At 33.3% G+C, this 25706-nt stretch overlaps 1 long non-coding RNA gene across 2 annotated transcripts in view; it reads right to left on the bottom strand.

Moving 5' to 3' along the window:
• Positions 1-5097: 5097 nt before the first annotated feature.
• The window catches only part of LOC143232218 (uncharacterized), a 40509-nt gene continuing 19900 nt past the window's right edge, over positions 5098-25706 (bottom strand). For both annotated transcript variants that reach the window (XR_013017438.1, XR_013017437.1), the window contains exons 2-3: positions 12025-12294; positions 5098-5554 (exon numbers count right to left, since the gene is read on the bottom strand). This is a non-coding gene — a long non-coding RNA (uncharacterized LOC143232218). The remainder of the gene's footprint in view (positions 5555-12024; positions 12295-25706) is intronic.

Below are 25706 nucleotides of genomic sequence, written 5' to 3'. Positions count from 1 at the left end.
AGCCCCGCGAACCACCCTAAATCAGTTTCCAAGACAATATCTGCTAACTCCAGAACAGTGGGACGAATTAGCTAAGTATAAATACAAAAAAAAAAAAAAAAAACTACAAGCAAAAATAAATAAATAATGCATATTAATCTATCCACTTTGATATCTGACACTTGAACAGAAAACTTTATGTCGGAGATTGTACAACTCCATTAATTTCTATGGACGTTTTTTCTTTGTTTGTTTTCTCACAGCAAAGCGACATTGGGCTATCTGCTGAGTCCACCGAAAACGTTTTTTTAACACTATACATTTAAAGTTAGTAAAAATAGAAGACTGAAGTTTGAAGGACTAAACACTGTCATAGAACTAGCCTTTCAGTTTCCTGTTCATGGAAACATAAAAAAGTTAGTTTCAGCTGTTAACTTATGGTGGCTACATTAATAAAATGAAATAAAACTACTTAGTTCTTTCAGTTGAGATATCGTTGAATTTTAAACTTCTCTTTAAATTATTCAGTCATAGGGATGCTATAAAATTTGAAACACTAGCTGTTTGTTGTAAAGCAAAAACTTACACACTGGCCTATCTGTGTTGTGCCCTCCACGAGTATCAAATATCGTTCTTTAGCGGTGTAAGCCTGCTGACTTACCGCTGAGCCACTGTGAGGATATGTTATAATAAAGAATCAGAGGTTTAAAAAATTGTCACAATACTTACTGTGTAAGAACTAGTTTAAATATGTCGCTCGACTCTTTGCTGACATTAACGTTCGACTTACAGTAAATCAACTGACTGCGTGCTAAACAAATCTTCCTACTTCTTAAGTCCCACACTAATTTCATTCAGATTACTTCACAAAGCACGAAATGATTGGAGCAATATTAATTATTCATATATTCTGCGGTAGAATTTTCATAATATTTTCTCCTATGTTGTAAATTGGTACCATAGAGGGCGTGGCAGTGTAATATTGTTGACGTCATTGAGCATTCATTAGTTTAAGAGACCGTTTTTCTTTCATTATGTGCATACATATAGCTGTATAATGATTTTAAAGAAATCGTTTAATTATGCAAGAAACTAAGTATGCTTGAGTTATTTTGTTCAAAGGGCAATATTACCGGTTCTCTGCAGATATATTATGAATGGCTTTTAATTGCATAAAACATATCACATACGACACAACGTCAATGACGATCAGTATCTGACCAATATGTTCTCACTAAGACGATATATATTATTCAGTTAATATTTTGTTATTTTATTTATTTACAACCAGTCTGCTTGTACTTCGATTAAAAGTTAATAAAACTGTATCCTAGCGGATGTGGTTTGAACTTCGCGCAAAGCTACACAAGAAATATCTATGCTAGCCGTCACTAATTTAGCAGTGTAAGACTAGGAAGAAGACAACTAGTCATCACCACCCACCACCAAATCTTAGGCTACTTTTTACCAACGCATAATGGGACTGACCGTCACATTACAATGCCCCCACTGCTTAAAGGGCAAGCACATGGGGGATTCGAACCCGCGATCCTCGGATTACGACTCCAGTGCCTTAACCACCTGACCATGCCGGGACACATTCTATCGCCTATAAGATAAGCACATACTTTTTAAGATACTGTATAATCAATAGTAAAGTAAATTAAAACATGAAACTACAAAGGCCCGACAAGGCCAGGTAGTTAAGGCGCTTGACTCGCAACCTGAGGGTCGAGGGTTCGAATCACCCTCACGTCACATATGCTCGCCCTTTCAGCCGTGGGGACGTTATAATGTGCGGTAAATCACACTATTTGCTGGTAAGAGAGTAGCTCAAGAGTTGACGGTGGGTGGTGATGACTAACTGTTTTCCCTCTAGTCTTACACTGCTGAATTAGGGATGGCTAGCGCAGATAACCCTCGTGTAGATTGCACGAAATTCAAAATACAAGCAAATGAAACTACAAATACAACACTTATATCTGCTGTGCAATACACGACTAATTTATAAAAAAATTTCTGAAAAATTAAATAACCATAACTTATGTTTGGATACCAGTAATTAATTGCTAACGTGGGTAAGTATTAACATTCAAATAAAACTTCTTATGCATGTAACAAAAAACATAATGTTTAATGTTCAGTCTACCGACAAAACTAGTTTCTGTTCTACAGTTAATTATCACTTATTTTATTTCAAATTTCTTTGTTATTAAGCGAAAAGCTACATAATGAGTTGTCTGTGCTGTTCCCACCAAGAGTATCGAAACTCGGTTTTAACGCTATAAGTCTACAGACTCACTGCTAAACTAATAGATGGGGTGTATTATTTCAGTACTTATTGCACAAAATGTACCACTTGTTACCACAGTCGTAATAAGAAACTTAGAAACAACGTATTATGTGCGCATGTGGGTGCATGCTTACATGTCTCGTTGTAACATTTTTTATTTATTAATATATAAAATACATAGTAAACTAAAGCATACTGAAGAAAAATAGTGCAATCTTAAAAAAATAATATACTAAAAGTATTAAGAAAAACTGGAAAAACGTGTTCATAAATTATAATAATATTAAATCTAACATATGCAAAGAGAAACAAAAACTCCTTTTTGCTAGTACTTTGCTACAAAGTAAAAGCTTGGAAACACAGTTGAAAACCTGGTATTGGAAATGTGCCGAGTCGCAAGCCTGGTACGAAAGGTGGTAAATCTATATAAATATAACAAAACTGTCTGTTGTATCTCCATGCAACGACTTCGCAGGGTGTGGATAGATATTCGCGAATATTGACATGGAAGTTCATTTGGTCCATTTGTCAGTTTTGCATTTTGCAGTTTTGCTATGAGCGTTTTTTGCGTTATTTACCACTATTTCGCCCTCTGATGATGAACCTTCACCAAATGTAGCAAAAAGATCCGCTGGGTTTATGCGGAGATACATGCAAAGTTGAATTTTCAAGTTTTGCAGTTTTTATGAGCGTTTTATTTTCGTTTTGTTTTGTTCTGATATAACCTTTCATTAATCATGAACTTATATAACGTCCGGGTACTCCAACGAGTTATAAATAAGATTGTTTTTACAGACTGAAGAAAAAAATGGAGCTGCTTATTGTATATTTACGCATACTGTAATATATTTATGACACGGTAATACATTACATAATAAACTTAAAAACCAGTAGATAATGAAGCGAAAAAGTTGAGTAATTATGTGTTTTACTGTAAATTCACTAAATCCAAGCGTATTACTTAGAATATTATCGTTGGCCAGGTTTCTTCAAGTTTTAAACTTTGTATTAATAAAAATAACCTAATTTAATGTCATTAAATGTTGTCAGACTATTTTTGTTTGTTTGAAAGGCAGTACACAACAGTCTTTCATATATATCTGCCACCAAATTTTAGCTACGATTACTAATTTCATTTCAGCTGACTACGTTCAAAACACATTCACTATTCCATAATTCTATCCTCAAAACCTGTTTGTGAGATTTTGCACAGAAGATGAATGTGTCTCCGCTTACTATTTCCAGCAAATTTATACGCAGCGTAGATAAGATATCGTGGCCTTAATAAATGTATACCCCTAATAGAATTCGCTGTAATAAGTTGTTTTTCACATTCATTCTAAGTGCAGTGTTTTTCTTTTTTTTTTAAAAGAATTCCAATGGAACGTTAAAGAATTAAACACAAAATATTTTATACCTTTCAGCTAATTTAGTCTATTTCTAGACCTCCAACAAGAAACATTTCTGAACACGGTGTTTGTTTTAGCAGTAACCAAATAATTTAAATGTAAAAACCGATTCTTTTCTATACAAAACTATAGTTGCTTTCAAACGAAAACTTTAAAAGAATTTGGATAAATGTATTTCTTTTTCCTCATAACTAACCAATGAGAGTATCTGTTTTTACGTTTATGAAGATTGTGAGGAAAAAACCCAATAATTTCCTAAGTTTCTTAAGATCGCGAACACTATAAAAAATTGATTGAAGGAGAAATTAAATTCAATTAGCATCTTTACAGCAAGTAAATACTAGATATGTGGTCGGTCGCATGTCACAGTAATCACGCGCGCATGAAGGATTCTACAACACAAAAAGCCAGGCATAGCATAGTGATTAATGTGCACGGCTGCGAATCGCAAGGTCTTAAGTTCAAGATGCGGTTTTTGAGTTTTTAACTATGGGTGCTGTTGACTATCAGCCTTGTCTATCACCTATTACTTCAAAATTAGGAAGGGTCAGCACAGACAGTCCTTGTGTAGTCGAATGTCTGAAACAAAAAACACAACTTCAGACTTGAATATTTTAATCTAATGTTCACGATAGTGAAAAACACAACATTCACCTTCCCAATGTTTATAATATTTATGTTTACAAAAAATAAATGATAATATGCTAAGCTATCGTGTTCAAATTTAATAATGTTTACAATTATTCGAATTGAATGACGCCACACAAAAGTTATAAATTCTATAAGTATAATCATGTACCTCCAATACAACCTCATTTAATTTCCAGACACAAACATTTATGTCCCCACTAGTGTTGAACTCAGGGGATTTACCAGGAGAATTTATTCATGCAAAAAAATTTTCCCCTCATGAGTACAGTAGTTTCCATTTTGGCGAATTTGAATTCATTCTCCCCACCTAACCAGTGGAAAGGTCTGAATTAGACACTGGTCAGTATCATAATACTGTGTATCACTTTAAATTTGAATCAGATGTCCAGATTTGATACCTTCAATTACTTACTTTTCCTCAGTGACGAATAAGCATTTGAAAAATATTCTATATGTTTTCAAGAACTAATAATCCCAAACACAATCGCTAGGCTTCAAGTAATTCAACTTCTTTATTCATAGCTGATAAATAAATAATAAGAAATTAAGATTAATTCTGGGACATGTAACATCCACGCTCACAAGAATTTACTGATGTTACACCAAAACCATAGGCTTTTAATACTTAAATAACTATAATAGAAATCCGTGTATTTATTCTAAGAGGTTTAAATAAATGTATCAGTGTATAAGTGCCTGATCTGCGAAAATACGTGATGTTTTGTGAAGTTGTTGTATGTTACCATTGAATACAAGTCCTTTAGATAGTATTCAAGTAAGTACAAACTTTATTTTTCACTTGTGATATCCACATGTTAGACATGCGATGAGTTTCTTAAAATCACGAATTTAACTCTTCTTGTGATTCCGTTTTTCCGCTATGAAATTCTCTCTTTCTACTCCATTTTGCCAGAAGGTGGAAAACTACCAACAGTGACGTTACACAAATGTCAAACTTCCCCTTTTTTGTACAAGATTTGCTCAAAACATCACGTGACTCCTACTCAAATCATGCCTCTTCGTGCGAACTAACATGAACATTTATTTCTCTCTTTTTTCTCTCTCTCGCACCCGACGATTGCAATCTAAATAACTTTAACATCACTTTATTTCTTCATCTACACATTTATTTCTCGGTGATGAACTTCGTGACGTACATGTGACGTCAGAAGACAAGTTATTGACAGTTAATGAGCTGCTCTCGTGCCCTTAGTCGCAAGGTCTATGAGAAAAAACATCTTTAGGTAAATGCAATATATTTGGATAAGTCACAATTGAAAAATATATAATAAACTTTGTAACGATAAATACTGAAAATAAATGTAGCTCTATAAGGTTACCTTGCTTAGAATATCTTTTAATCATGTATGATTAAGTGATTTAAATGCATTTTAAAGAATAATAAGCTAACACTGTCATTTAAGCCATTCTCCGGTGGGACAGCAATAAGTTTACGTACTTACAACTCTAAAATGCGGGGTTTTATTCCTCGTGATGGACACAACAAATAGCCAAATGTGACTTTTCCTTCAAGCATCAATTAAATCTTGAAAAATATTTACAAAAATGTTTAATCTAGCATTAAAAATAAATTTGAAGTAGGTATTGTAGGCAATATTGTTTTCAACCAAATTTCAAATACTTTATTAACACTTTTCACTATGTCAGACATGTTACATTGAAGTTTGACTGTTGTAACATATTGAATGGAAAATTATTAGACACCATTTAATTTTTAACATTCTTCTGATTTGTTCATATTACAATTATCTGAAGTTTTTGAAATCCACAAAGAATTTTTCCAGTGATGAAAGCGAAATACAAGGTTGACCATTTACAGTCTAGTAATTTTAATATTCAGTTTCTGATTGATAAATCATTGAGCTTAATCTGTAAATATCACCACCTAGATAATAGTCGTAACCTTTGATAACATTATATAAAAGTTAATTCAAATTTTGAAATTGTATTTATATATATTTATTTATTAACCTTTTATTTTCCTAATCCACTGGCCTTCAGAATTACTTCTCAAATCTTTGATCCAACCTATGTTATACTTTAATCTTTTATTTTGTACCTTATAGAACTACATTTATTCAAGGTTCAGAAATATAAGATACTTAATTCAAAACTGTACATGAAGTATCCTGTCAAAATACTAAAAGCAGTTATCAGTTTCACTTCAGTAGCCAGTAACCATTTCTCTCCATTCTTTTACCTGTCTGTCCCTCGAGTTTTTGTTTTGTTATTCCTTTGGTCTCAACAGCTTACTTCACGTTAATTTGGTCTTTCATGTAATTGGGAGTGCACTGCAATTACTGTAGCTTCGTATAATATTAGTTGTTATCCAAACACTATGGCAGGATGATAAACCATCTCGACAAGTGGTAAGATCCGAACATAATTTATTTTACAGAGACAAACAACAAATTTATTCTTCTTGTTACACGTTGAATTGAATAGAACAAAACATCATTAAATCAAAGCGTTGTGGAACAAAAGAAAATTATTGAGGTTCATGTTTTTAAATATTCTCTCCCCAAGATATATCTATATGGAATTCTTATTTAAAGAAATGAGTGCATTATTCCCAAACTTATGTAAGGAAATAATTTAGAAAACATGAGGTTAAGAAGAAAATTGAAGATACTAGTGCTCCTGTTACGATAGACCTCCATCCCCAAGGAATATCCACATTATATCTATTACTCAGAGCGAATGAATGGGGGGGAGGTACGAACGAGTAATGCTATAGCTTAACCATCATTGCATCAACGATTCAGAAGAATGCATAGACCTACGAACACAACAGAGCCAACAGTATCCGAAACTACAAATCTATGAAGGTTACGTCTATTATACATAATGGAGCAAGCAAGAAAGTTGCGTTTATATTTAGTTAGCGTCGTCCAAGGATCTTCTTCAAAAGAAGTTATCAGTAGTTGAAAATCGGATTTGATTCTCTACACAATATAGATGGAAATACAAACACACAAAACTGTATCAAACGACTTGGGTACAAAACCTACACAAACTGAAGATAAACAAGTTTACAAAAACTTGTCAGTGGCTTCAAGGAAAGAAGAAAGTGTGAATCATGAGAATGAAGAACGGAATGAAACATGTGTGTCACAACCATATATAAAAACAGTTGTTAAAAAATCACAACTTTATATTCACGATAGTTAACTTAATGTGGTACACACACGGATTGGAAAGTTACTGGAACAGTGAAAATATAAAACAGAACGGAATATATACTCTGGTATAAAAAGGCACTAATACATTTCCACTTCTTCGTTTCTTTTAAAAATGGTATATTCAATCAATGGTATATTAGAAAATTAATTATGATAATAAAAAACAAGAGCCAATAGCCACTAATGAATTATATTTAAATATCTAAATGAAATATATCTTCATTGATAATAAACTGTCTCTTATTGTACTTTATTATATTATTGAGTATACACTCTGCGGTAGTTTCGAGGACTCATAAAACTACAAATCAGGTTTCGATATCCATGGTCGACAGTGCACAAATAACCCACTGAGCATCTTTGTGATTAATGGCAAAGAAACAAACAAGTACGAAATTACTGACGGCTATGAGCAGGTAGCAAGCCCTTGTGTGGTTTTACGCGAAATTATAAAACGAACATAGAAATGAGAATAATTAAATAAATTATACAACAAACATATAGAAATGAGATTAATTAAATAACTTATAAAACAAACATATAGAAATGAGAATAATTAAATAAAACAACATATATAGAAATAAAATTAATTAATTAATTACATTATAAAGAAATCAGCAACACTACTTTGTTTTATTTGTAGTTATCGTAATAAAAACAAACAGGTTTATTCAATTATTAGTACACATCGATAATATGATTGACATTTTTCAACTGAAACAGCAGCTTATGGATTTGCTAGAGGTCAGTAAAAGCCCGGCATGGCCAGGTGGTTAAGGCACTCGACTTGTAATCTGAGGGTCCCGGGTTCGAACCCCCGTCCCACAAAATATGCTTGCTCTTCTAGCCATGGGAGCGTTATAATGCTACGGTCAATTATTGGTAAAAGAGTAACCAAAAATCTGGCGATGGGTGGTGATAACTAGCTACCTTTCCTCTAGTCTTATACTGCTAAATTAGGGACGGCGAGCAGAGGTAGCCCTCGTTTAGCTTTGCGCGAAATTCCAAAACAAACAAACACGTTAGTAAAACAGCCAAGTCAAAGATTGCAAACTTCAAGCACAGAGATATCTCATTTTGAACTGCTGACTACAAGTAGACATTGGAAACCACCACGAGTATTAAGTATAGTAAATTATGTAAATACGCAATGGAATCGTCAAAAGCCGCGGCACTTGAAATTGTTTGAGGCAGGATTATACTAAATTAATGTATAGTTGTTGTTTTTTTCCTTTTATTAGCAATATCTTTGTACGCTAGTAATACCAAGTGTGAGGCGCTCATATACTCGGTTCAGATTTATTACTAAACAGGATCTCTACCATCATACCCTTAAACTGAAAATATTTTAAGAAGGATAAGAATAAATTAACCTTCGAAACTTTGAGCGTTGTCAAATACATCAATCCAAAAACGGGTTTGACCTCCTCAGTCTAAAACTGTAATTATACCTCAGATTGGTCAAGATACGATAGGTCTATGTTTTAAAATTTTGTACTTGATAAAAAGACGCACACAAATACAGAATCGTTCTATGAGCCGCTATGTCTCAGCTACTGAGTATCAAACAATACTAAACTTAAAGGTACGTTCTGAGTAATCCTTATTTCTAAAATATTTGTGTGACTGCTTTAACACAACAAAGGAATTATTTCAGGACGTTTCTTCTCAAAGTAATTAAAGTACATTTAGTAATGTATTGAACTGTTATTTGTCTTCCTAAAAATTAAAATAAATGTCATCTTTTATGTTATAAAGTCAAATTTAAAGCCTCATGTTCCTCACAAATAAAACTAAACCCTCTCGATAAAGAGTACTATTCCCTTTTACACAAAATAAAACTCTTAGAAATTATTCTTTTATGTATTCAACTTTGGTAAAAAAATATATAAATGTATTAAAATACGTATGATTTTTCCCTTCAGTAATTCATGGAGTAGTCAAAAGCAGAAGTTTATTATTATTTCAGTTTGTAAAAATGCTAAATGTTTCAAATACATGTTGCAGATAAATGTAAATAGCATGCCATCATGTAGTAGTGCCCAGACACTTAGACTAAGAAAAATTATGTCAAAATACCATTATTTACAGTTGTAAAACTTCTAGGTAACGGTCCAATAGCGAATGTTTCACATTTACCTATGATATATGTATAAATAAACTGTTTGTAGATGCATTATTTTAGTAGCAGTGAAACGACACCTTTTCAATTTAAATCCTCTCCGAAATAAACCTCCGCCCATTTATTTCAATATTGTCTGAAATAACCTAAGAAAATAACTTCTGTTTTTATTGTTCAGGTGACCAACATTTTCCACCCGAAAACAAACAAAGGCAGCTTTGGGGAAGCAACCGACAATAGGATAAAATATACACATAAAAAAGTACATTCTTCCAAACTTTCTTCTATACACCATGAATGAAGTGATATAATTATATTCTCCATTAGTAGCATGTATGATATTCGAAGTAACATGTTTTAAAGTTCTGAAAATTTTATTAGCATTTATAAACGCGAATTCGAACATTATATTTACATATGAGTCTTTCCCCCTTTAGCTTAGGATAACCAGTTGTTATACTCTACAAATATAAACGATACTCAAAAATATATTTAGATTGTAGTTATTAATGAACATAGCTATTATTTTACTTCTAGTACGACTAGTACTTAAATAAGTGCATCAGTGATAATCTAGCGTAAAGAGACAACGTCAAAGCCTTAAAAAGTACTTCAAATGGCCATATTTTACCATAAAATCTTCAGGTAGAAATATAGAATTGTCTACTGTTTTGCAAAGTGAACAAAATATCATAGGTTGTTTCGAATAGAGAAAAATAAACTTTAAACTTAAAGAGCAATATGCAAAAATACAAAATTTGTCACTTTATTATGGTTGTGGTCATTCAATGTCTTTACGTTGGTGTGGCAGTAAATTTTATGTGATTTCAATACATTTTTAATGGATCAAACTAAAATATTTTAATGAATTAAAGTTTATCACTCTTATCAGTTTAATGTTAACTACGTTTTAAATTAAACAAAATTTCATAATCATTCAGAGAAATATACATTATTTATTAACCTAGTTTTCGTTTAATATCTCTTACTTGAATCTGTTGTTGAGATTTGGTCATTTCGGGCCATTGTCATATATATTTATATATATACATATATACACAGATAAGCGTTTAGTAGCGCTTCTAAAATAATTATTTAAGAACGATTTTATTTACTTGTATTTAAGCATAAAGCTGAACAGTGGGTTCTCTTTGTTGTGCCCACCACGGGTATCAAAACATTGTTTTTAGTATTATAAGTCTTCAGATTTACCGCTGAGCTTCTGGGTGGCATTGAAAAGACTAAAGGAAACTCTTTAACTATTTTTCTTTTTGTCTACTGACGGGGAGAATAGTACAGACAACAAGATAAATTTGAAACATTATCTATGTTAAACGTTAATGTTTGACGTTTTATTAATATATTATGGTATTCACATATTCAACTTGTATGACGTAGTTTAACAATGTGCTATTTGAATTATACTAAAGGTTAATCGTATTTTATAAGAACAATATCAGAAATTCCTTGTTGCATTTAGAACTAATTCCTCCACAGTTGATCGTACCAAACCATAATTACATACGTATTACTGTTTGTTTTTGTTTTTGAATTTTCCGCAAAGCTACTCCAGGGCTATATGTGCTAAGCGTCCCTAATTAGCAGTGTAAGACTAGAGGGAAGGCAGCTAGTCATCACTACCCACCGCCAACTCTTGGGCTACTCTTTTACCAACGAAGAGTGGGATTGACCATAACATTATAACGCACCACGGCTGAAAGGGCGAGCACTTTTGGTGCGATGGGGATCCGAACCCACGACCCTCAGATTACGAGTCGAACGCCTTGACCCACCTGGCCATGCCAGGGCCCATACATATTATTACTGCCCTACTCCGCTGTTACCATTGTAAACATTCTTTCAAAGGATGTCGAAGACAATCTTCGAATACACATCTTTACAACATTACACAGCCATACCTTTTACACAGACACTGATTTACAATACCATATGTCTATAGAACACAACTGGAAAAGTCTACGGGACTGCAGCGAATCCAGTTTCTTCGGTCATCTTTCTCTTGAAAACAGATATTAATTTCGAGGTCATGCACTGATTTTAAGCTAACGATATTTTTCGAAATTATGAGAGCGAATAAGGAATCTATTCTGAGTGGTTTAGAGTGTGTTTTTGTAGATTGTTGTAATAAGTGCTCTGATGTGCGAGATTTTTCATTTCATGGAGAACACAGAAGGCTCCATTAGTAAAAATCTACCACCTCTGATTCTACTTCGTTTAACACTCTCACTATTATCATTACTTTTCCCGTGACATACATCCAATCATAAACCTGCAAGTTACAGCAGTGCGTTACTGAGGAATCGTGAATTCACTGTAATGGAAATATAAAAATCGCTTAGTACTTACCGTAACGTTGTGTCGATCGCTATGTCGTTAACGGTAGATAAGATCATCACCTCTGACTGATTATTAACAGTTAATATTTTATAATTATTATTAATTGTACTGCTATAAGGTATTAATTGCCGTTTATTTGATACTGTGCTTTTTGGCTTCTAATCTGATGGTGTTCTCGAGAGAGTCTTGAGAAAAGATATGTACGGTGGCAGGAGTCAATCTTGGACCTTCATGTTAGAAAGGTAGGTATAATATCCATTCGTCCAGGCTCTCAGTAAACTAGAGAAAAGAAAAAGCCCAACAAAAATGAAAGACCCGATCCTCGACAGACGTACAATAATCTGTTTTATCGAACTATCTACATTAGCCTGTCATGTCAAAGATCAAATAACAAAATCGAATAATACTAAACGAAAGAAAAAAAGCTTATAACCAAGTAATGGATACTCCTCACAAAAAGATAGCGGGAAGATCTATGATCAAACCCCCCCCATCTTCGGCCATCACATACAGAACTTTTTTGAAGACAGCATCACATTATTAGTTAAAACATAAGCCAAACTAATTGGGTACTGATGATATAATTACAATAATTATTAACTAACCAGTAATTAGACGAAGGTAATCGCATAGAGAAGTGATCATGACAATGGTATAGAAGATAAACATGGCGCCATCAACCTTGTCTGCGTCAACCCACAAACTATATCAGCAAATTATTCTTCTAACGTACGACGAATTCTGTTTATTATAGTAACTTACATTCACGTGTAGTCTTTAACATATTAATGATTATTTATATGCATTGGAACTTTATATAACACTCAATAAATGCTGTTAATTATACAAACTAAATAATCCGGATTATAACAGAAATATTGATGCTTTATAAATAAGCCAAAATCACTGTTAATTTAGAAAAGATCTTAGTTTCTTTGTGCATTTCATTTAGTAATATCCTTCTTAATGTGAAAAACATAAACACGGGAAAAATACATTACTCATCAAACCAAATGCAACTTCTTATAGATGACGCTTTGGACCACGATCGTTTATCTGATCACTTGGTTATCATAGTTATAGTTTGTTATGAATTTCGTGCAAAGCTATACTAGGGCTATCTGCGCTAGCCGTCCCTAATTTAGCAGTGTAAAACTAGAGGGAAGGCAGCTAGTCATCCCCACCCACTACCAACTCTATGGCTACTCTTTGACAAACGTTATAGTTAAATTGCTTATATTATTCATCTTTTCTTAGCATTTAATCAGTCTAAGTAGTTTTAAAGTACACAACCTATCTTTATGGTTAATATGGTCAGTATTCATTTGCTTGATGGTATAAGTGGAGATATTTTCATTTATGACCTTTCATTCATTATTTATTTTATTATGTGAAAAATTGGGAACAAATGCACTGAAAACTAGGGGTCATTGGTTTTACTAGGTTAGGCTTTAAGATAAACGCCTATTTTAGCAAATATGTTATTGAAGACGAAAAAGCCTGGCATAGCTTGGTCGTAAATGTGCTTGACTCACAATATGCGAGTTTCAATCCCGTCACCAAAAATGTTTGCCATATGTGGGGATCTCATAATATGATTATCAGTTCTGTTTTCTTTTGTTGTTGTTGTTGTTGGATTTTTTCATTCGTGAAGAGTAGCCCAGAAGTTGGCAGAGGGTGGCGCAGCGGAGACGCATGAAAACACTTGAAAAGGCTTAGCTCCCCCACCTGATAGAAGAAATACAGTTTATCTGTAACCATCCAAGACACAATCCTCTTCCCTGAATCCCTGTCGTAGACAAATAAACAACCTAGTAAATTATCATAATGTCCCTCACAAATCCAAAAACATTACACAGCATAAGTAATAGAATACCTACCCCAACTAAAGATTCACGTACTGCCTACGGGGTGGTGTTAACTATTTACTTTCCCTTTTAGCCTATCACTGCTGAATTGGGAATGGCTAGAGCAAATAGCCCTAGAGTACCTTCGCGGAAAATTCAAAAACTAACAATGAGGCATCGTGCACGAAACTTCTATCACACATTGGCGTCAGTATGGATGAGGTTTCAATACTGGGCCAGCATGTGCAATTCAACACTTGGTCAGTTAGTAAGCCTGTTTGAGTCGTACATGAATTTCACTTTTTTTCCTCATATATATTTATTTTACCAGTTCCACTAAACTTAGTAAAAAATATAAAGATTCAAATTTTAGTATGACTGAGGTGGAGCTAAAACTACTGGCGGAAAAGCTTATTTGATCGAGAGGTACAGAAGACAATGTGAGCGATAATACAGTGTCAGAATATTGTTCTGTTACATGAAAACAAACATAGCTTCAATATACTAACAAGAATCTTTTTCTAAGTTGTTAAATGAAACGACATAATTGCAACTGTCGAATGAAAATAATGATTAACTTTTGTTCACATTCAAATACGTGTATTTGGTACTGTTATTAACATGTTATAGGCTTAGGTCTAAGATAGTTTCCACAACTGGTTGGTTGAAGCGTTTTATCCTTTTAAGCGCTCGTGGACTGTGGTGTGATCGTCTTGGACCACTTGAACACACTTAAAACAGTAGATGGCTTTACTTGTCTTCTTTGGATTGAAAGTCCAAACAAAAAACATATGTATATTTCTTTTTACTCTTATAATGTTTGCTGACAATCACTTTCCAAGCCTTCTATAAAATTTAACATATAAGTAAGTATTGTTGAAATATTAGGTCTCTATCAGGTATCATGCATTAAGAATAACTTTGTAGACTTAGTTTAGCTAAATGGGACGTGATGGAGTGAGCGTATTTACAAAATAAAACTTCAAATCTTAACTCAACATAAAAATATTATAAGTTAGGAATAATTCTAGATAGATTTCTAAAGGAAAAGAAGAATTATTGAAACCTTTATTAAACATAGGCTTGTTATAGCTCGTTTCAGTTACTTAAATGTCAAGCACGAAGTGATCATGACAAAGAACAACTCCTTTCTTTGGTTTCCATTGGTCCTGTCTTAATGTACGAAACCACTTTCTAGACAATTCCAGATTTGGAAGCCACAAATGACCACCTCTCTCTTAGAATTTCCACCACACAATAAGTCGCGTGGGGCACTTTGAGGCATTATGTTTATGAAACTAACGGAAAACATGATAACAAGGCAAGACAAAGAATATTCGAGTATCTGGTTATAATGCTGCAGGCGCTTTCTACTAGTAATTACAGTCCTTCATTAAAGTAGAAAACAACAACCAATGTAACAGTTTGTTTGTTTGTTTTGGAATTTCGCACAAAGCTACTCGAGGGCTATCTGTGCTAGCCGTCCCTAATTTAGCAGTGTAAGACTAGAGGGAAAGCAGCTAGTCATCACCACCCACCGCCAACTCTTGGGCTACTCTTTTACCAACGAATAGTGGGATTGGCCGTCACTTATACACCCCCACGGCTGAGAGGGCGAGCATGTTTAGCGCGACGCGGGCGCGAACACGCGACCCTTGGATTACGAGTCGCACGCCTTACGCGCTTGGCCATGCCAGGCCCAATGTAACAGAAATGTCATCATTATTTCACTCCTTGATGGTGCTAGTAGCAAGTTGCTCTTTTACATTTAATTCCTTTTACAAGTAGAATAGTAATTGATCATTTAGTATTTCATAATATTTTTCCTTGAGACATAAGTCATGACATATCTTGTTACAAAACAGCCATAACTTGTTTAAAGTAAAAAAGTAGGGCATTCTTTCCACATGATTCAATACAACACCATGCTTAAAAAGTCCAAACTTTACAGTTTTCGGTGTTACATTTTATATGAAGTTGTACAAACTTATTGAAGTTTAATTACAAATAAATTTGTATGAGTGGGAATTTTATGGAGTCATCACAGCTCAACGAGATAACTGTTATAATGCTGTAAAACCATTCAAACACACCTTCCTCTTGTGGAGTGGGGCCCGACAGGGCCAGGTGGTTAAGGCACTCGGCTCATAATCTGTGAGTCACGGGTTCGAATTCCTATCACACCAAACATGTTCGCCCTTTCAGCTGCGGGGACATTATAATGTGACGGTCAATCCCACTATTCGAGCAGCTTTGCACGAAATTAAAAAACAAACAAACCTTTATCGTGAACATCTTAAAATTTTCTCTTACGTTTAAACTAGTTCTACGTTAGTTTTAAACTTTCAGTCTGACTATTGATTTAAAACTATCATCTTTTAAGTTATAAGTTACACATTCCACTTTCTTAAACAAAGTTCTGAAACAACTTAAAGACTTTTCGCTAGTTATAAAGGTCTAGTAAGTTTATATAGTTTTCAGACCGTCATGGATTTCAAAGTATAAACTAACTACTAGTTTGAAATTTTTAGGAGTTAAAAAATCTTTTTGTGTCTTTAATCAGAAAATATTGTGCTGTAAAATAAACTGTATATATTCTCTACTATTGCTGCTTAAGACCTAATTTAATAGTTTATGATAACAAAAGACTTTACGTTTAACAGAGCCCTTTGGTAAATTAAGGTTTAGCAGAGGATCTGGCATGACGTATGGGGTTGATGCACATGTGTGATTCCCATCATGTACAGAGGTTTCGACTTTGTTTAATGGTTTTCAGCACCCCCGCTGCAAAATCTGTTCCAGCATTAATGTTGTTACGAACAATTTTCTAACAACAAAATTTATTTTTGCTAGTTCCTCGCCTAAGCAATATTACTAATTTTTAAATAAGCTATACATTTGTATCGCAAATGAAAGTATTCCTAAATAAATGCAAAACAAATGTAATACATTCATAAGATTTAGCGGGCTTTAAAAAACAGCACACACACGAAAGATCCTTACCACAGAATTAGCAAAAGCTATGTTTTCAGTGTATATAATCAGATTTTATCTTGAGTATAGCAAACAAAACACAGTAAGATAAACAGAAAAACCGGAAAGTTATCTTGTTTGACTGTTCTTTTAGAAAAACAACAGAAACAGGAAGAACACACAACCAGTACAACGTTTGTGGTTTCCGATAATCTAATCTATAATTTAATTAAATAACAGAAATAAAACGAAGAACGATTAACTCTTCTTTTGTCGTTGAGCTGAACAACAGCGTCTAAATCTGAAGAACGAACACTGGACAAAATTAGTGTCCACTCTTCTTACAAACGTTTCTTTGAAATAAATGAACATTTTTAAAGCTATATGAGCAACTCAACTTTTATCAATCATTTTCGATGCATTTAACAACGTTATATTACATCCACACAGTATTGGTAACAAATGTACTGAAAATGTTACATCACCATCATTTCACTGATAACATGACAAATATCTTAACAACATTGGTGCAAATGTACTGAAAAAAAATTATATCAGTATTTCATTGATAACATGACTCTTATCTTCACAGTGATGGTAACAAATGTACCGAAAATGTTACATTACCATCATTCCATTGCTAACGTGACTCGTATCTTTCTTCACAACGTTGGTAATAAATGTACTAAATATGTTATATTACTATCATTTCACTGATAACATCATTCGTATCTTCACAGCGTTGGTAACAAATGTACTGAAAATGTTATATTATTATCATTTCACTGATAACATCACTCGTATATTCACAGTGGAAACGTTTTCTGACCACATAGTCATAGATCTATTAAGTTGATGACGTAGTTATGTTATACTATGAAGGTTTCGGTGTTAACTCGCGTTATCCAAACTGACAGCGAAAAACTCAATTGTAGAACAGAAAATATACATAGCTTACGAACTGGTAGAAATGTGCCTTAAAACTGAATATCATCTATGCCTCTGAATTTAAATGTGGCTACTATTAGGTAAAAACATGTGGATACAGGCTATTTAACATAAAACTCTAAGCGTACCGATACTAAAATAAATATAACAACTCCCCTCGGCTGGATGAAAACGCCAATGAAAAAAGAAAAGGCGAAATTTTCATTCATTCTGCCTTCTGTTTATATCAGGTGGTGATGTGTAATTTTAAACTACAGCAAATAACAGAATTTGGTTGGACAATTTTACTCACAGAAAGGAATTTCATGACGTGTTCATGATGATCATGTTGCTAACTTAGTTTTGCGTGTGAAGTGTTGGATACTCAGTCGATGATCAACAAATTCTGTCATTTGCACTCGCATTTGGTCGATATTTACTTTATTCTCTCACATGCATAAACCACAGCATGACTTTCAGAGCATAAAGACAAACATAGGATTTGGTTTATATACTCGGTGTGATGGTGCTAACTTAACGGACTTACAACGCTAAAATACGAGGTTCGATTCCTGGCGTGGACATAACTTCGATAGCCAATATGCCATTTGGGTTTTCCTGTGTCTCGGTGGTAAGCCTAGGGCTTGTTACGTTAAAAATTCGGTTTCCATACCCGCGGCGAAAAGAGCACGAAAAGCCCATTGCATTGATTAATGGTTAACAACGATAAATGAATTGACACACTCGACTCTACGATGTTGTGTTTAGCTGCAGTTAGCACTTCTTCATAATGTTATCCTTTACGTCCATCAGGTTCTCTTCTCCCACTACAGCTGCTCATAAGAACGAGAAGACTTAGTAAAAAATAGTAACAGAAAAGTTATATTGAATACATTAATGATTTTTCTACTGAGTCGATCAAAAGAAGCAATTTACCTCTTTACATATGTAATACAAAAATAATTCTGATAACCTATCGCTTAGAATATTTTTGAGACTTGACTAACAATTTAATTTTACATACGAAATTTTCAATTTTCAAAGCTGTAACTCGTGGTTTACACTCATGCTGAGGTAAACAATATAATCCCAAGAATCTGGGGTAAAAAAAAATGTGTTCAAAAGTAGTGTTTCCACTGAAACATCCGCTACAGCTGGAAAGTTACTTAACAAGTACTTACTTTATCCACAATTAATTAACTCAGTTGGGAGGGTCGATGTTAAGTAACAACAGCTAGGGCTGAGAAACGGCAGAAAAGGGGCATGGACCGTGTTCTTGATCGATATTACCACAAAGCACGAGAACCCCCTGCAGCCACCTTCTTCGCGTCATGCCTTGTGGATCCCGATGACGTGTAGAGCTAGCTTGCTAGCTATGCGGAAAGAATCTTGAGCTACACAGCGTTGCAAGATGTAGAGAGAAATGCCTACACAGGTGACATATGCAACCAGAAACCTTTCTCAAACTAAGGAGTAGCGAACATTTTGGTTTCTATAAGTGTCACTAAAATGGCTTCTTTTTCTGATATGTATAATTACGTTGTAACGAAATGAATGAAAACATTGTCAAACGAGTGACTAAAAATTGCCTGAAATTCAAGTTGATTGCAATTACTGTAAAAAAACAAAAAGTCTTTAATAAAAATAGTTTTCTCAGCAACATAAATGTAAATTATATTAAGACAAAAACGTTCTAGCGTACAAAAGAAACATAGATATAGTAAAATAAACAGCAATACTGTTCAAAATGTAGAGGTGCTGCCACCTAGTGGCACAAAACCTTTGTTTAGTTATAGTATCGATCGGCCTTTTAAATTATGCGCGAAGAGGAGGTCTATAGGATTAACATTCTTTCATCCAATTATGATAATTTTTCATTTGGTAGAAAAATATTCGAGGGAAAATAATAAGACTTAGTAAACTATTTATATCTCCATGCACACTTACATACGATGTATCCAGCAAAAACATATGCTTAACTTACAACTTTTCATTTTATTTATTATGTGTGTGTGTATGTTCTTACAGCAAAGCCACATCGGGCTATCTGCTGAGCCCACCGAGGGTAATCGAACCCCTGATTTTAGCATTGTAAATCCGTAGACTTACCGCTGTACTAGCCGGGGGTTTATTTACTATGTACCTATAGTTTGTTATTAACCAATTTCATTCTATCTGTGTCCAAAGCAAACAGAGGTAAATGAAAGGAATAAACTTAACCCAATACATATTGTACAGGTATATATGAAACCAAAAATGATAATTCCCCTTGTACTCATAACCGTTATCTAAGAGTATCATACACAGTAGATGTACCTGTTTCTAAGTGCAATAAGTAATGTTTTTCTTTGTTTGTACGTTTGAAGTTAAGCACAAAGCTATACAATGGGTTATTTGCGCTTTGGCCACCACAGGTATCGAAACCCGTTTTCCAGCATTGTAAGTCCGCAGACATACCGCTGTGTCTGTTTTTGGTTATAAAAACATCCCCAACCGTTTTGGCCATTTTTTCTTCGCTTTTGTTTTTTGAAAATAAAATAGAGAAGCAAAGATGTCTCTACGAATTAGTAAATAAATGAACAAATCTGTAATAGCTGCAATCGAGATATTTCGCCCCCCCCAAAAAAAAAAATATAAGTTGAAGTCAGTGATAGCAAGATTAGTACTAAATTTTACAAATAACAAGAGATTCAGATCAGAGTAAGTCATGTACTTAAAGTAGAACTAAATATCAACCTGACCATCAGTAAAGCTAATTAAGTATACTTTTCTCACGTTTATTCATATAAAGATTATAATTTACTGCTTCATTAGTTGAGTCGGACGTAAACCCAATATCTCAAAGTTTAGCCAACTTAGAAGGTTTAAGTTAATTTTAAATCAAATTATAAGTTAACAATACAAAACAATATTTTCATCTATAATAATAAACAACAACTGAAAAATGAAAAATACTTACATTCGATATCTAACTAGTATAACTAATACAATTTCAGAAATTAAATCATAGAGTTAAAAGTTTTATTTTTTGTTTCAAGTCTTCATATATATATATATATAGACGTAGAACTGTATGTAAATTGTATCTAACTTAAGAAAACAGTTTCATCAGTTCAAAGTTATCTATCTTAAAAACTGAGCGAACTATCTATCAGTATTTCCAAACTAATTTACATTGGGTTTCTTTTTCAAGTGAACATACCAAAAAGCATAAAAATTAAACAAACTGAATAACTCATGCGATTGCTAATGTATATTATACTAAAATGTACACTTATAAGATTTTATGCGAATTTGTTCCATTTTGCCAAAAACGTTCTGAAAATGACTTGTTATACAATACAATCCCAAAGTTAAACATTACTCTCCTGTGGACACAACTTTAGAACCTCTCTTATCATACCATATACATTTAATACATAGTGTATTAAAACAGAAATGTAAATTGGTACAAGGTATAAGTTTGTTTGTTTAGAATTTCCGCGCAAAACTACGAAAGGACGACTTGTGCATCATCGCCCTATTTTTAAGCTAATAAACAAGAGGGAAGGCAGTTAGTCAACAACACCCATCACCAATTCCAGGGCTAATTTGTCTGAAGAAACAGTGAAAGTTGGCCATTACACTTACTGAGCAAGACCCAAGAGTGCGGAGAGTTTTTTGTAGTAATTAGATTCAAAGTCCATGCAAACTATAAGACACGCCAGGTCTCAGCATGTTATGAGAACAAAGCAGTTATTGTGAATTAACTATTACAATATTCTATGTGTTAGAAGGTTGTCAACCACATAAAACTGAATGAGGTAACACACATAAAATGCCACCAACACACAAATAATTAACCATAAATTAATCATGTAGATTTTCTTGCAAGCTTCATATCTTTTCCTGTTTTTCAGTTCACTGGCATAATTGTGTGATATAATAATAAATTATACAAATATTGTATTGGATTGAATTAGCTCCTATTTCATGTTAGATCTGATCTTTAAGTTGGTTGGTTTGATGTTTTATGGCGCAATGCAACTAGGCTATCTGCGCCTGATCTTTAAGAGCAGTTTGGGTATGAAATTTCTCCTTGGTGCTTACCATCACAATTTCATTTTATAGATTTTCATGTATCTATCTATTTTTACTTTTAGCAAACATTATAGCCAAAACAGATTTAACTAAATATGTTAATAATTAAACTGAGCAACACGATATGGAGAAACGGCGAGAAAAGTTACTCTGTTCTCATCCAATAGGCTTACCCGTTCTACCTCATCACTCAACACATTCATTAATAATCATGTTTTACTCTCGATCCTGTGAAATATCGTAGTTACGTGTTTAACAGAACCTTCGTTTCTTTTCTAGCGTCTCGTCTCGATAAATGAAAACATTTCCAAACAATCAATGTCGTGAGAAATCTAAATTTCTTCACCTTCTCGTATTTGTGTAATCAAAAAATCTTTCCTCCCTTGAAGGTCTCAATAGACGAGTCCCAGATTCCAAGAAATGTGGGCCCCTCACCACCCAAGAGATCGTCTCAGCTTTCAAGTTAAAGTAGACTTCCTGGGGGCATGGGCAAGTCAATACTTCACAAGCTTATGGTCGTGCTGGTTCTAACTAAAACTTATTTCCAGTGTTTATAAACGTTCTTGTTGTTTGGGACAAACACAATATCCTATTCTTTCTGAAAATTAAACAATAAAAGAAATGACATGTGAGTTTTAATATCTCTGAGGTCGAAAAAACCCACAAAAACAGCATGTTGGCTAATTGCCTTATACATTTTTTAGGATATTATTAAACTATGTTGTATAATACAACATGCTAATATTTCTAAAACCACTTATCAACTAACTGGGTTAAGATGGTTATTTATATAAAAAGAGTTGAGTAATCAAAAGGCAGTTTACATGGAATACCAATTGGTTAGGTTTCGTATCCCAGTATATGTATACACACACACACATATATATATATATATATATATTTAAATTGTATGAAATTATGACTTAGGTAATTTAACGTAAATAAACTGCTGGGAATTTTCTAAACCAATCCATATCATATCACACAGGCTCTGTCACATAGATATTTCCCCCAACCTTTGTTCTCTCAAATGGCTACAACAGTTCTCACTAGAAAGAAATAATCAGTCAGAAAATGTAAAACTGGTCACACGTAAGCAACATCCATAAACCAACGTTCAATGCTAAGTGATATTGACAGAGATGCAGCACGCACAGTACAAGTACTGTCGTCGTATGAACCTTTAAAATCTAATCACTCGCAATACTTATTAGCTCTCAGTATATAAAAAAATCCTGTCTTTAAAGATACTTGAAGCAGGCAAGAGACTCCTTAAAGGTGAGTAATGACAATGTTAGTCTCTTCGATTTTTGGCTTAAAGCGTATAGCAATAACGGTAGTCTTTATGATTCGGGAAATTGTAATTAAAAAGCAACAACAAACGGTCCTAATAAAATAAAGAAATACACTCTAAGAAAGATAATTTGGTTGTGCTACATTCACACTCTATATAAAATCAAGAGTTCGTTACCTACTATAATGTAGCAATGTCTGAAAGACTAATTAATTATTAGAGTCAAAATCAAGATAAAGTATTTTCATATGATTTACAAAACAAAGCAGTAATAGGAGTTGAAACTGCTGTTCATAAAACTGATTCCCCAGTTACGTACGGTTATGTTAATGATGATTCCAACCATAAATCCAAAGAAGTTAGATGGATCACAAAGATTTAATCTTGGATTTAGACAAAATCTTAACAAAGTATGATGGTGTCTAGTAAAATACAGAATCAATGGACTTCTCATTGCAACTAACTAAAACGTTATATTTGTTTTTTATTTAGCAAAATTATCAACAATATAACACAAATATCTTCTTTCACTTAGTAATCCTTAGTGTTATCTATAACTACATAAATATAACTTTATACCTCAAAATATAAAAAGTTAATTTCATGATCTATATGCTTCATAAGTGGGTTCTATAACAAATGTCATTTAAAACTACCCCTCTAAACTTAATGGAAATTATTTTTCAACATATATATTTCTGTACCTATGCAATCTGTAACAAACTTGTAAGATGTGCAACTATTTAAACCATGAATAAAATTTAAAAATGTTCCTAACTCAATGATATTCTTTATTTTCTTATGTCAAATACTTTATTTACTAATACAATTAAGAGTTTTAATCCTCCCAACCTCAGTTTTTACTTCTGTTGGTTAGCTTACTCCTGCTTTTACATATATGGTGCAAAAATACATTGCAAATTAAATAAAGTACTCTAAATATTGTGTTTATCCAAAAATAAATTTCTATATTTCACAGTTTTCTGCTCAAGCTAGTTGATATTTGAAGTGCCAATTTAAGGATCAAAAGTGCTTGGGTAATTAAACGTTGTTGATACCTTATTCAGACTATAGTTGGATGAGATTGGATGTATCTTGACGAAATCGTTATTGAGGCTATAGTTGATTGGTATTGGATGTATGTTGTTGATATCTTTACTGAAGCTATGATCAGAATAAGTATTTCAATAATGTGTTTCCAAATTAGGCCAACCACAATGTAAATAAAGAATTCAACAATGTGCATCCAAACCCAACCAACCATAACCTAATTATGAGTTTCAATAATGTATAACCATGCTCTTCTAGTCATAACCTGAATAAGAATTTCAACAATGTACCTGCAGGCTTATCTAGCCATAGCCTAAACAATGATTTCAACAATGGAAATATCTAAATAATAATCTAAATATCTATATCCCTCAGTTCAAATTGAAGCACACCAAACCATAATGCTAATAAGTATTCAAACAGCATATACCCAAATACATCCAACCATTGTCCAAAGAAATAATAATCATTCTAAATTTATTAAGATAAAGATGATATAAAACAAAGTAACCATACCATGTGACTTCATTAACTTATCTTGATATCAGAAACCAATACTTAGAATAATTCTGTTACTTTCTACTTTCATGTCTAACTTATTTTACAAATGTAACAACTTTTGTTACACAAAAGGGCAATAAGACACAGAAAAACATGTACAAATTGACATAATATTATAAATGTTTCTACCTTCATGTGTACACATTTCAAAATCTACTGACATCTTCCATTAAAAAAATAAATTTTAAATTTAGAAAATTCTATTTACAACTTACATTATATTAATATATAGGTATTTCATATTTGCAAAATACAACACTGGCACTAGTTAAATTCTTTAACTTAAACTGCGACTACACAATATAAATAAAAATAAACATAATCACTTCAGTAAATAAATAACTGCTCAGGGCCTGGCATGGCCTAGCGTGTTAAGGCGTGCGCTTCGTAATCTGAGGGTCGCGGGTTCGCGCCAGAGTCGCGCCAAACATACTCGCCCTCCCAGCCGTGGGGGCGTTATAATGTGACGGTCAATTCCACTATTCGTTGGTAAAAGAGTAGCCCAAGAGATGGTGGTGGGTGGTGATGACTAGCTGCCTTCCCTCTAGTCTTACACTGCTAAATTAGGGACGGCTAGCACAGATAGCCCTCAAGTTGCTTTGTGCAAAATTCAAAAACAAACAAAATAACTGCTCTTATCTATTCTATAAACAAACTGTTAATTAAAATGCATAAGATATCCAGTACAAAAGTTTAAGAAACTACAAGCCTAATAAATTTATCTGAAATAATAGAAAATCAAATATTTTGCACACAATACACAATAAAAGTATTAGGACACAGCACACATACATGAATATAAAATATTAAAAAAATAGTAATGAATTGGATAACAATTGTTTAGTGTAAAAATCATATATCATCAGTTCCTGAAAAAAAAATTCAAACATTAGAAATGCTTTCATACAGATAGATGCCCAGGTGCTTCTAGCACTCAACTCATAATCTGAGGTTCATGG

This window comes from Tachypleus tridentatus, chromosome 11, assembly GCF_004210375.1.
Source record: "Tachypleus tridentatus isolate NWPU-2018 chromosome 11, ASM421037v1, whole genome shotgun sequence".
NCBI lineage: Eukaryota > Metazoa > Arthropoda > Merostomata > Xiphosura > Limulidae > Tachypleus > Tachypleus tridentatus.
This window is presented reverse-complemented; position numbering and strand designations above follow the sequence as displayed.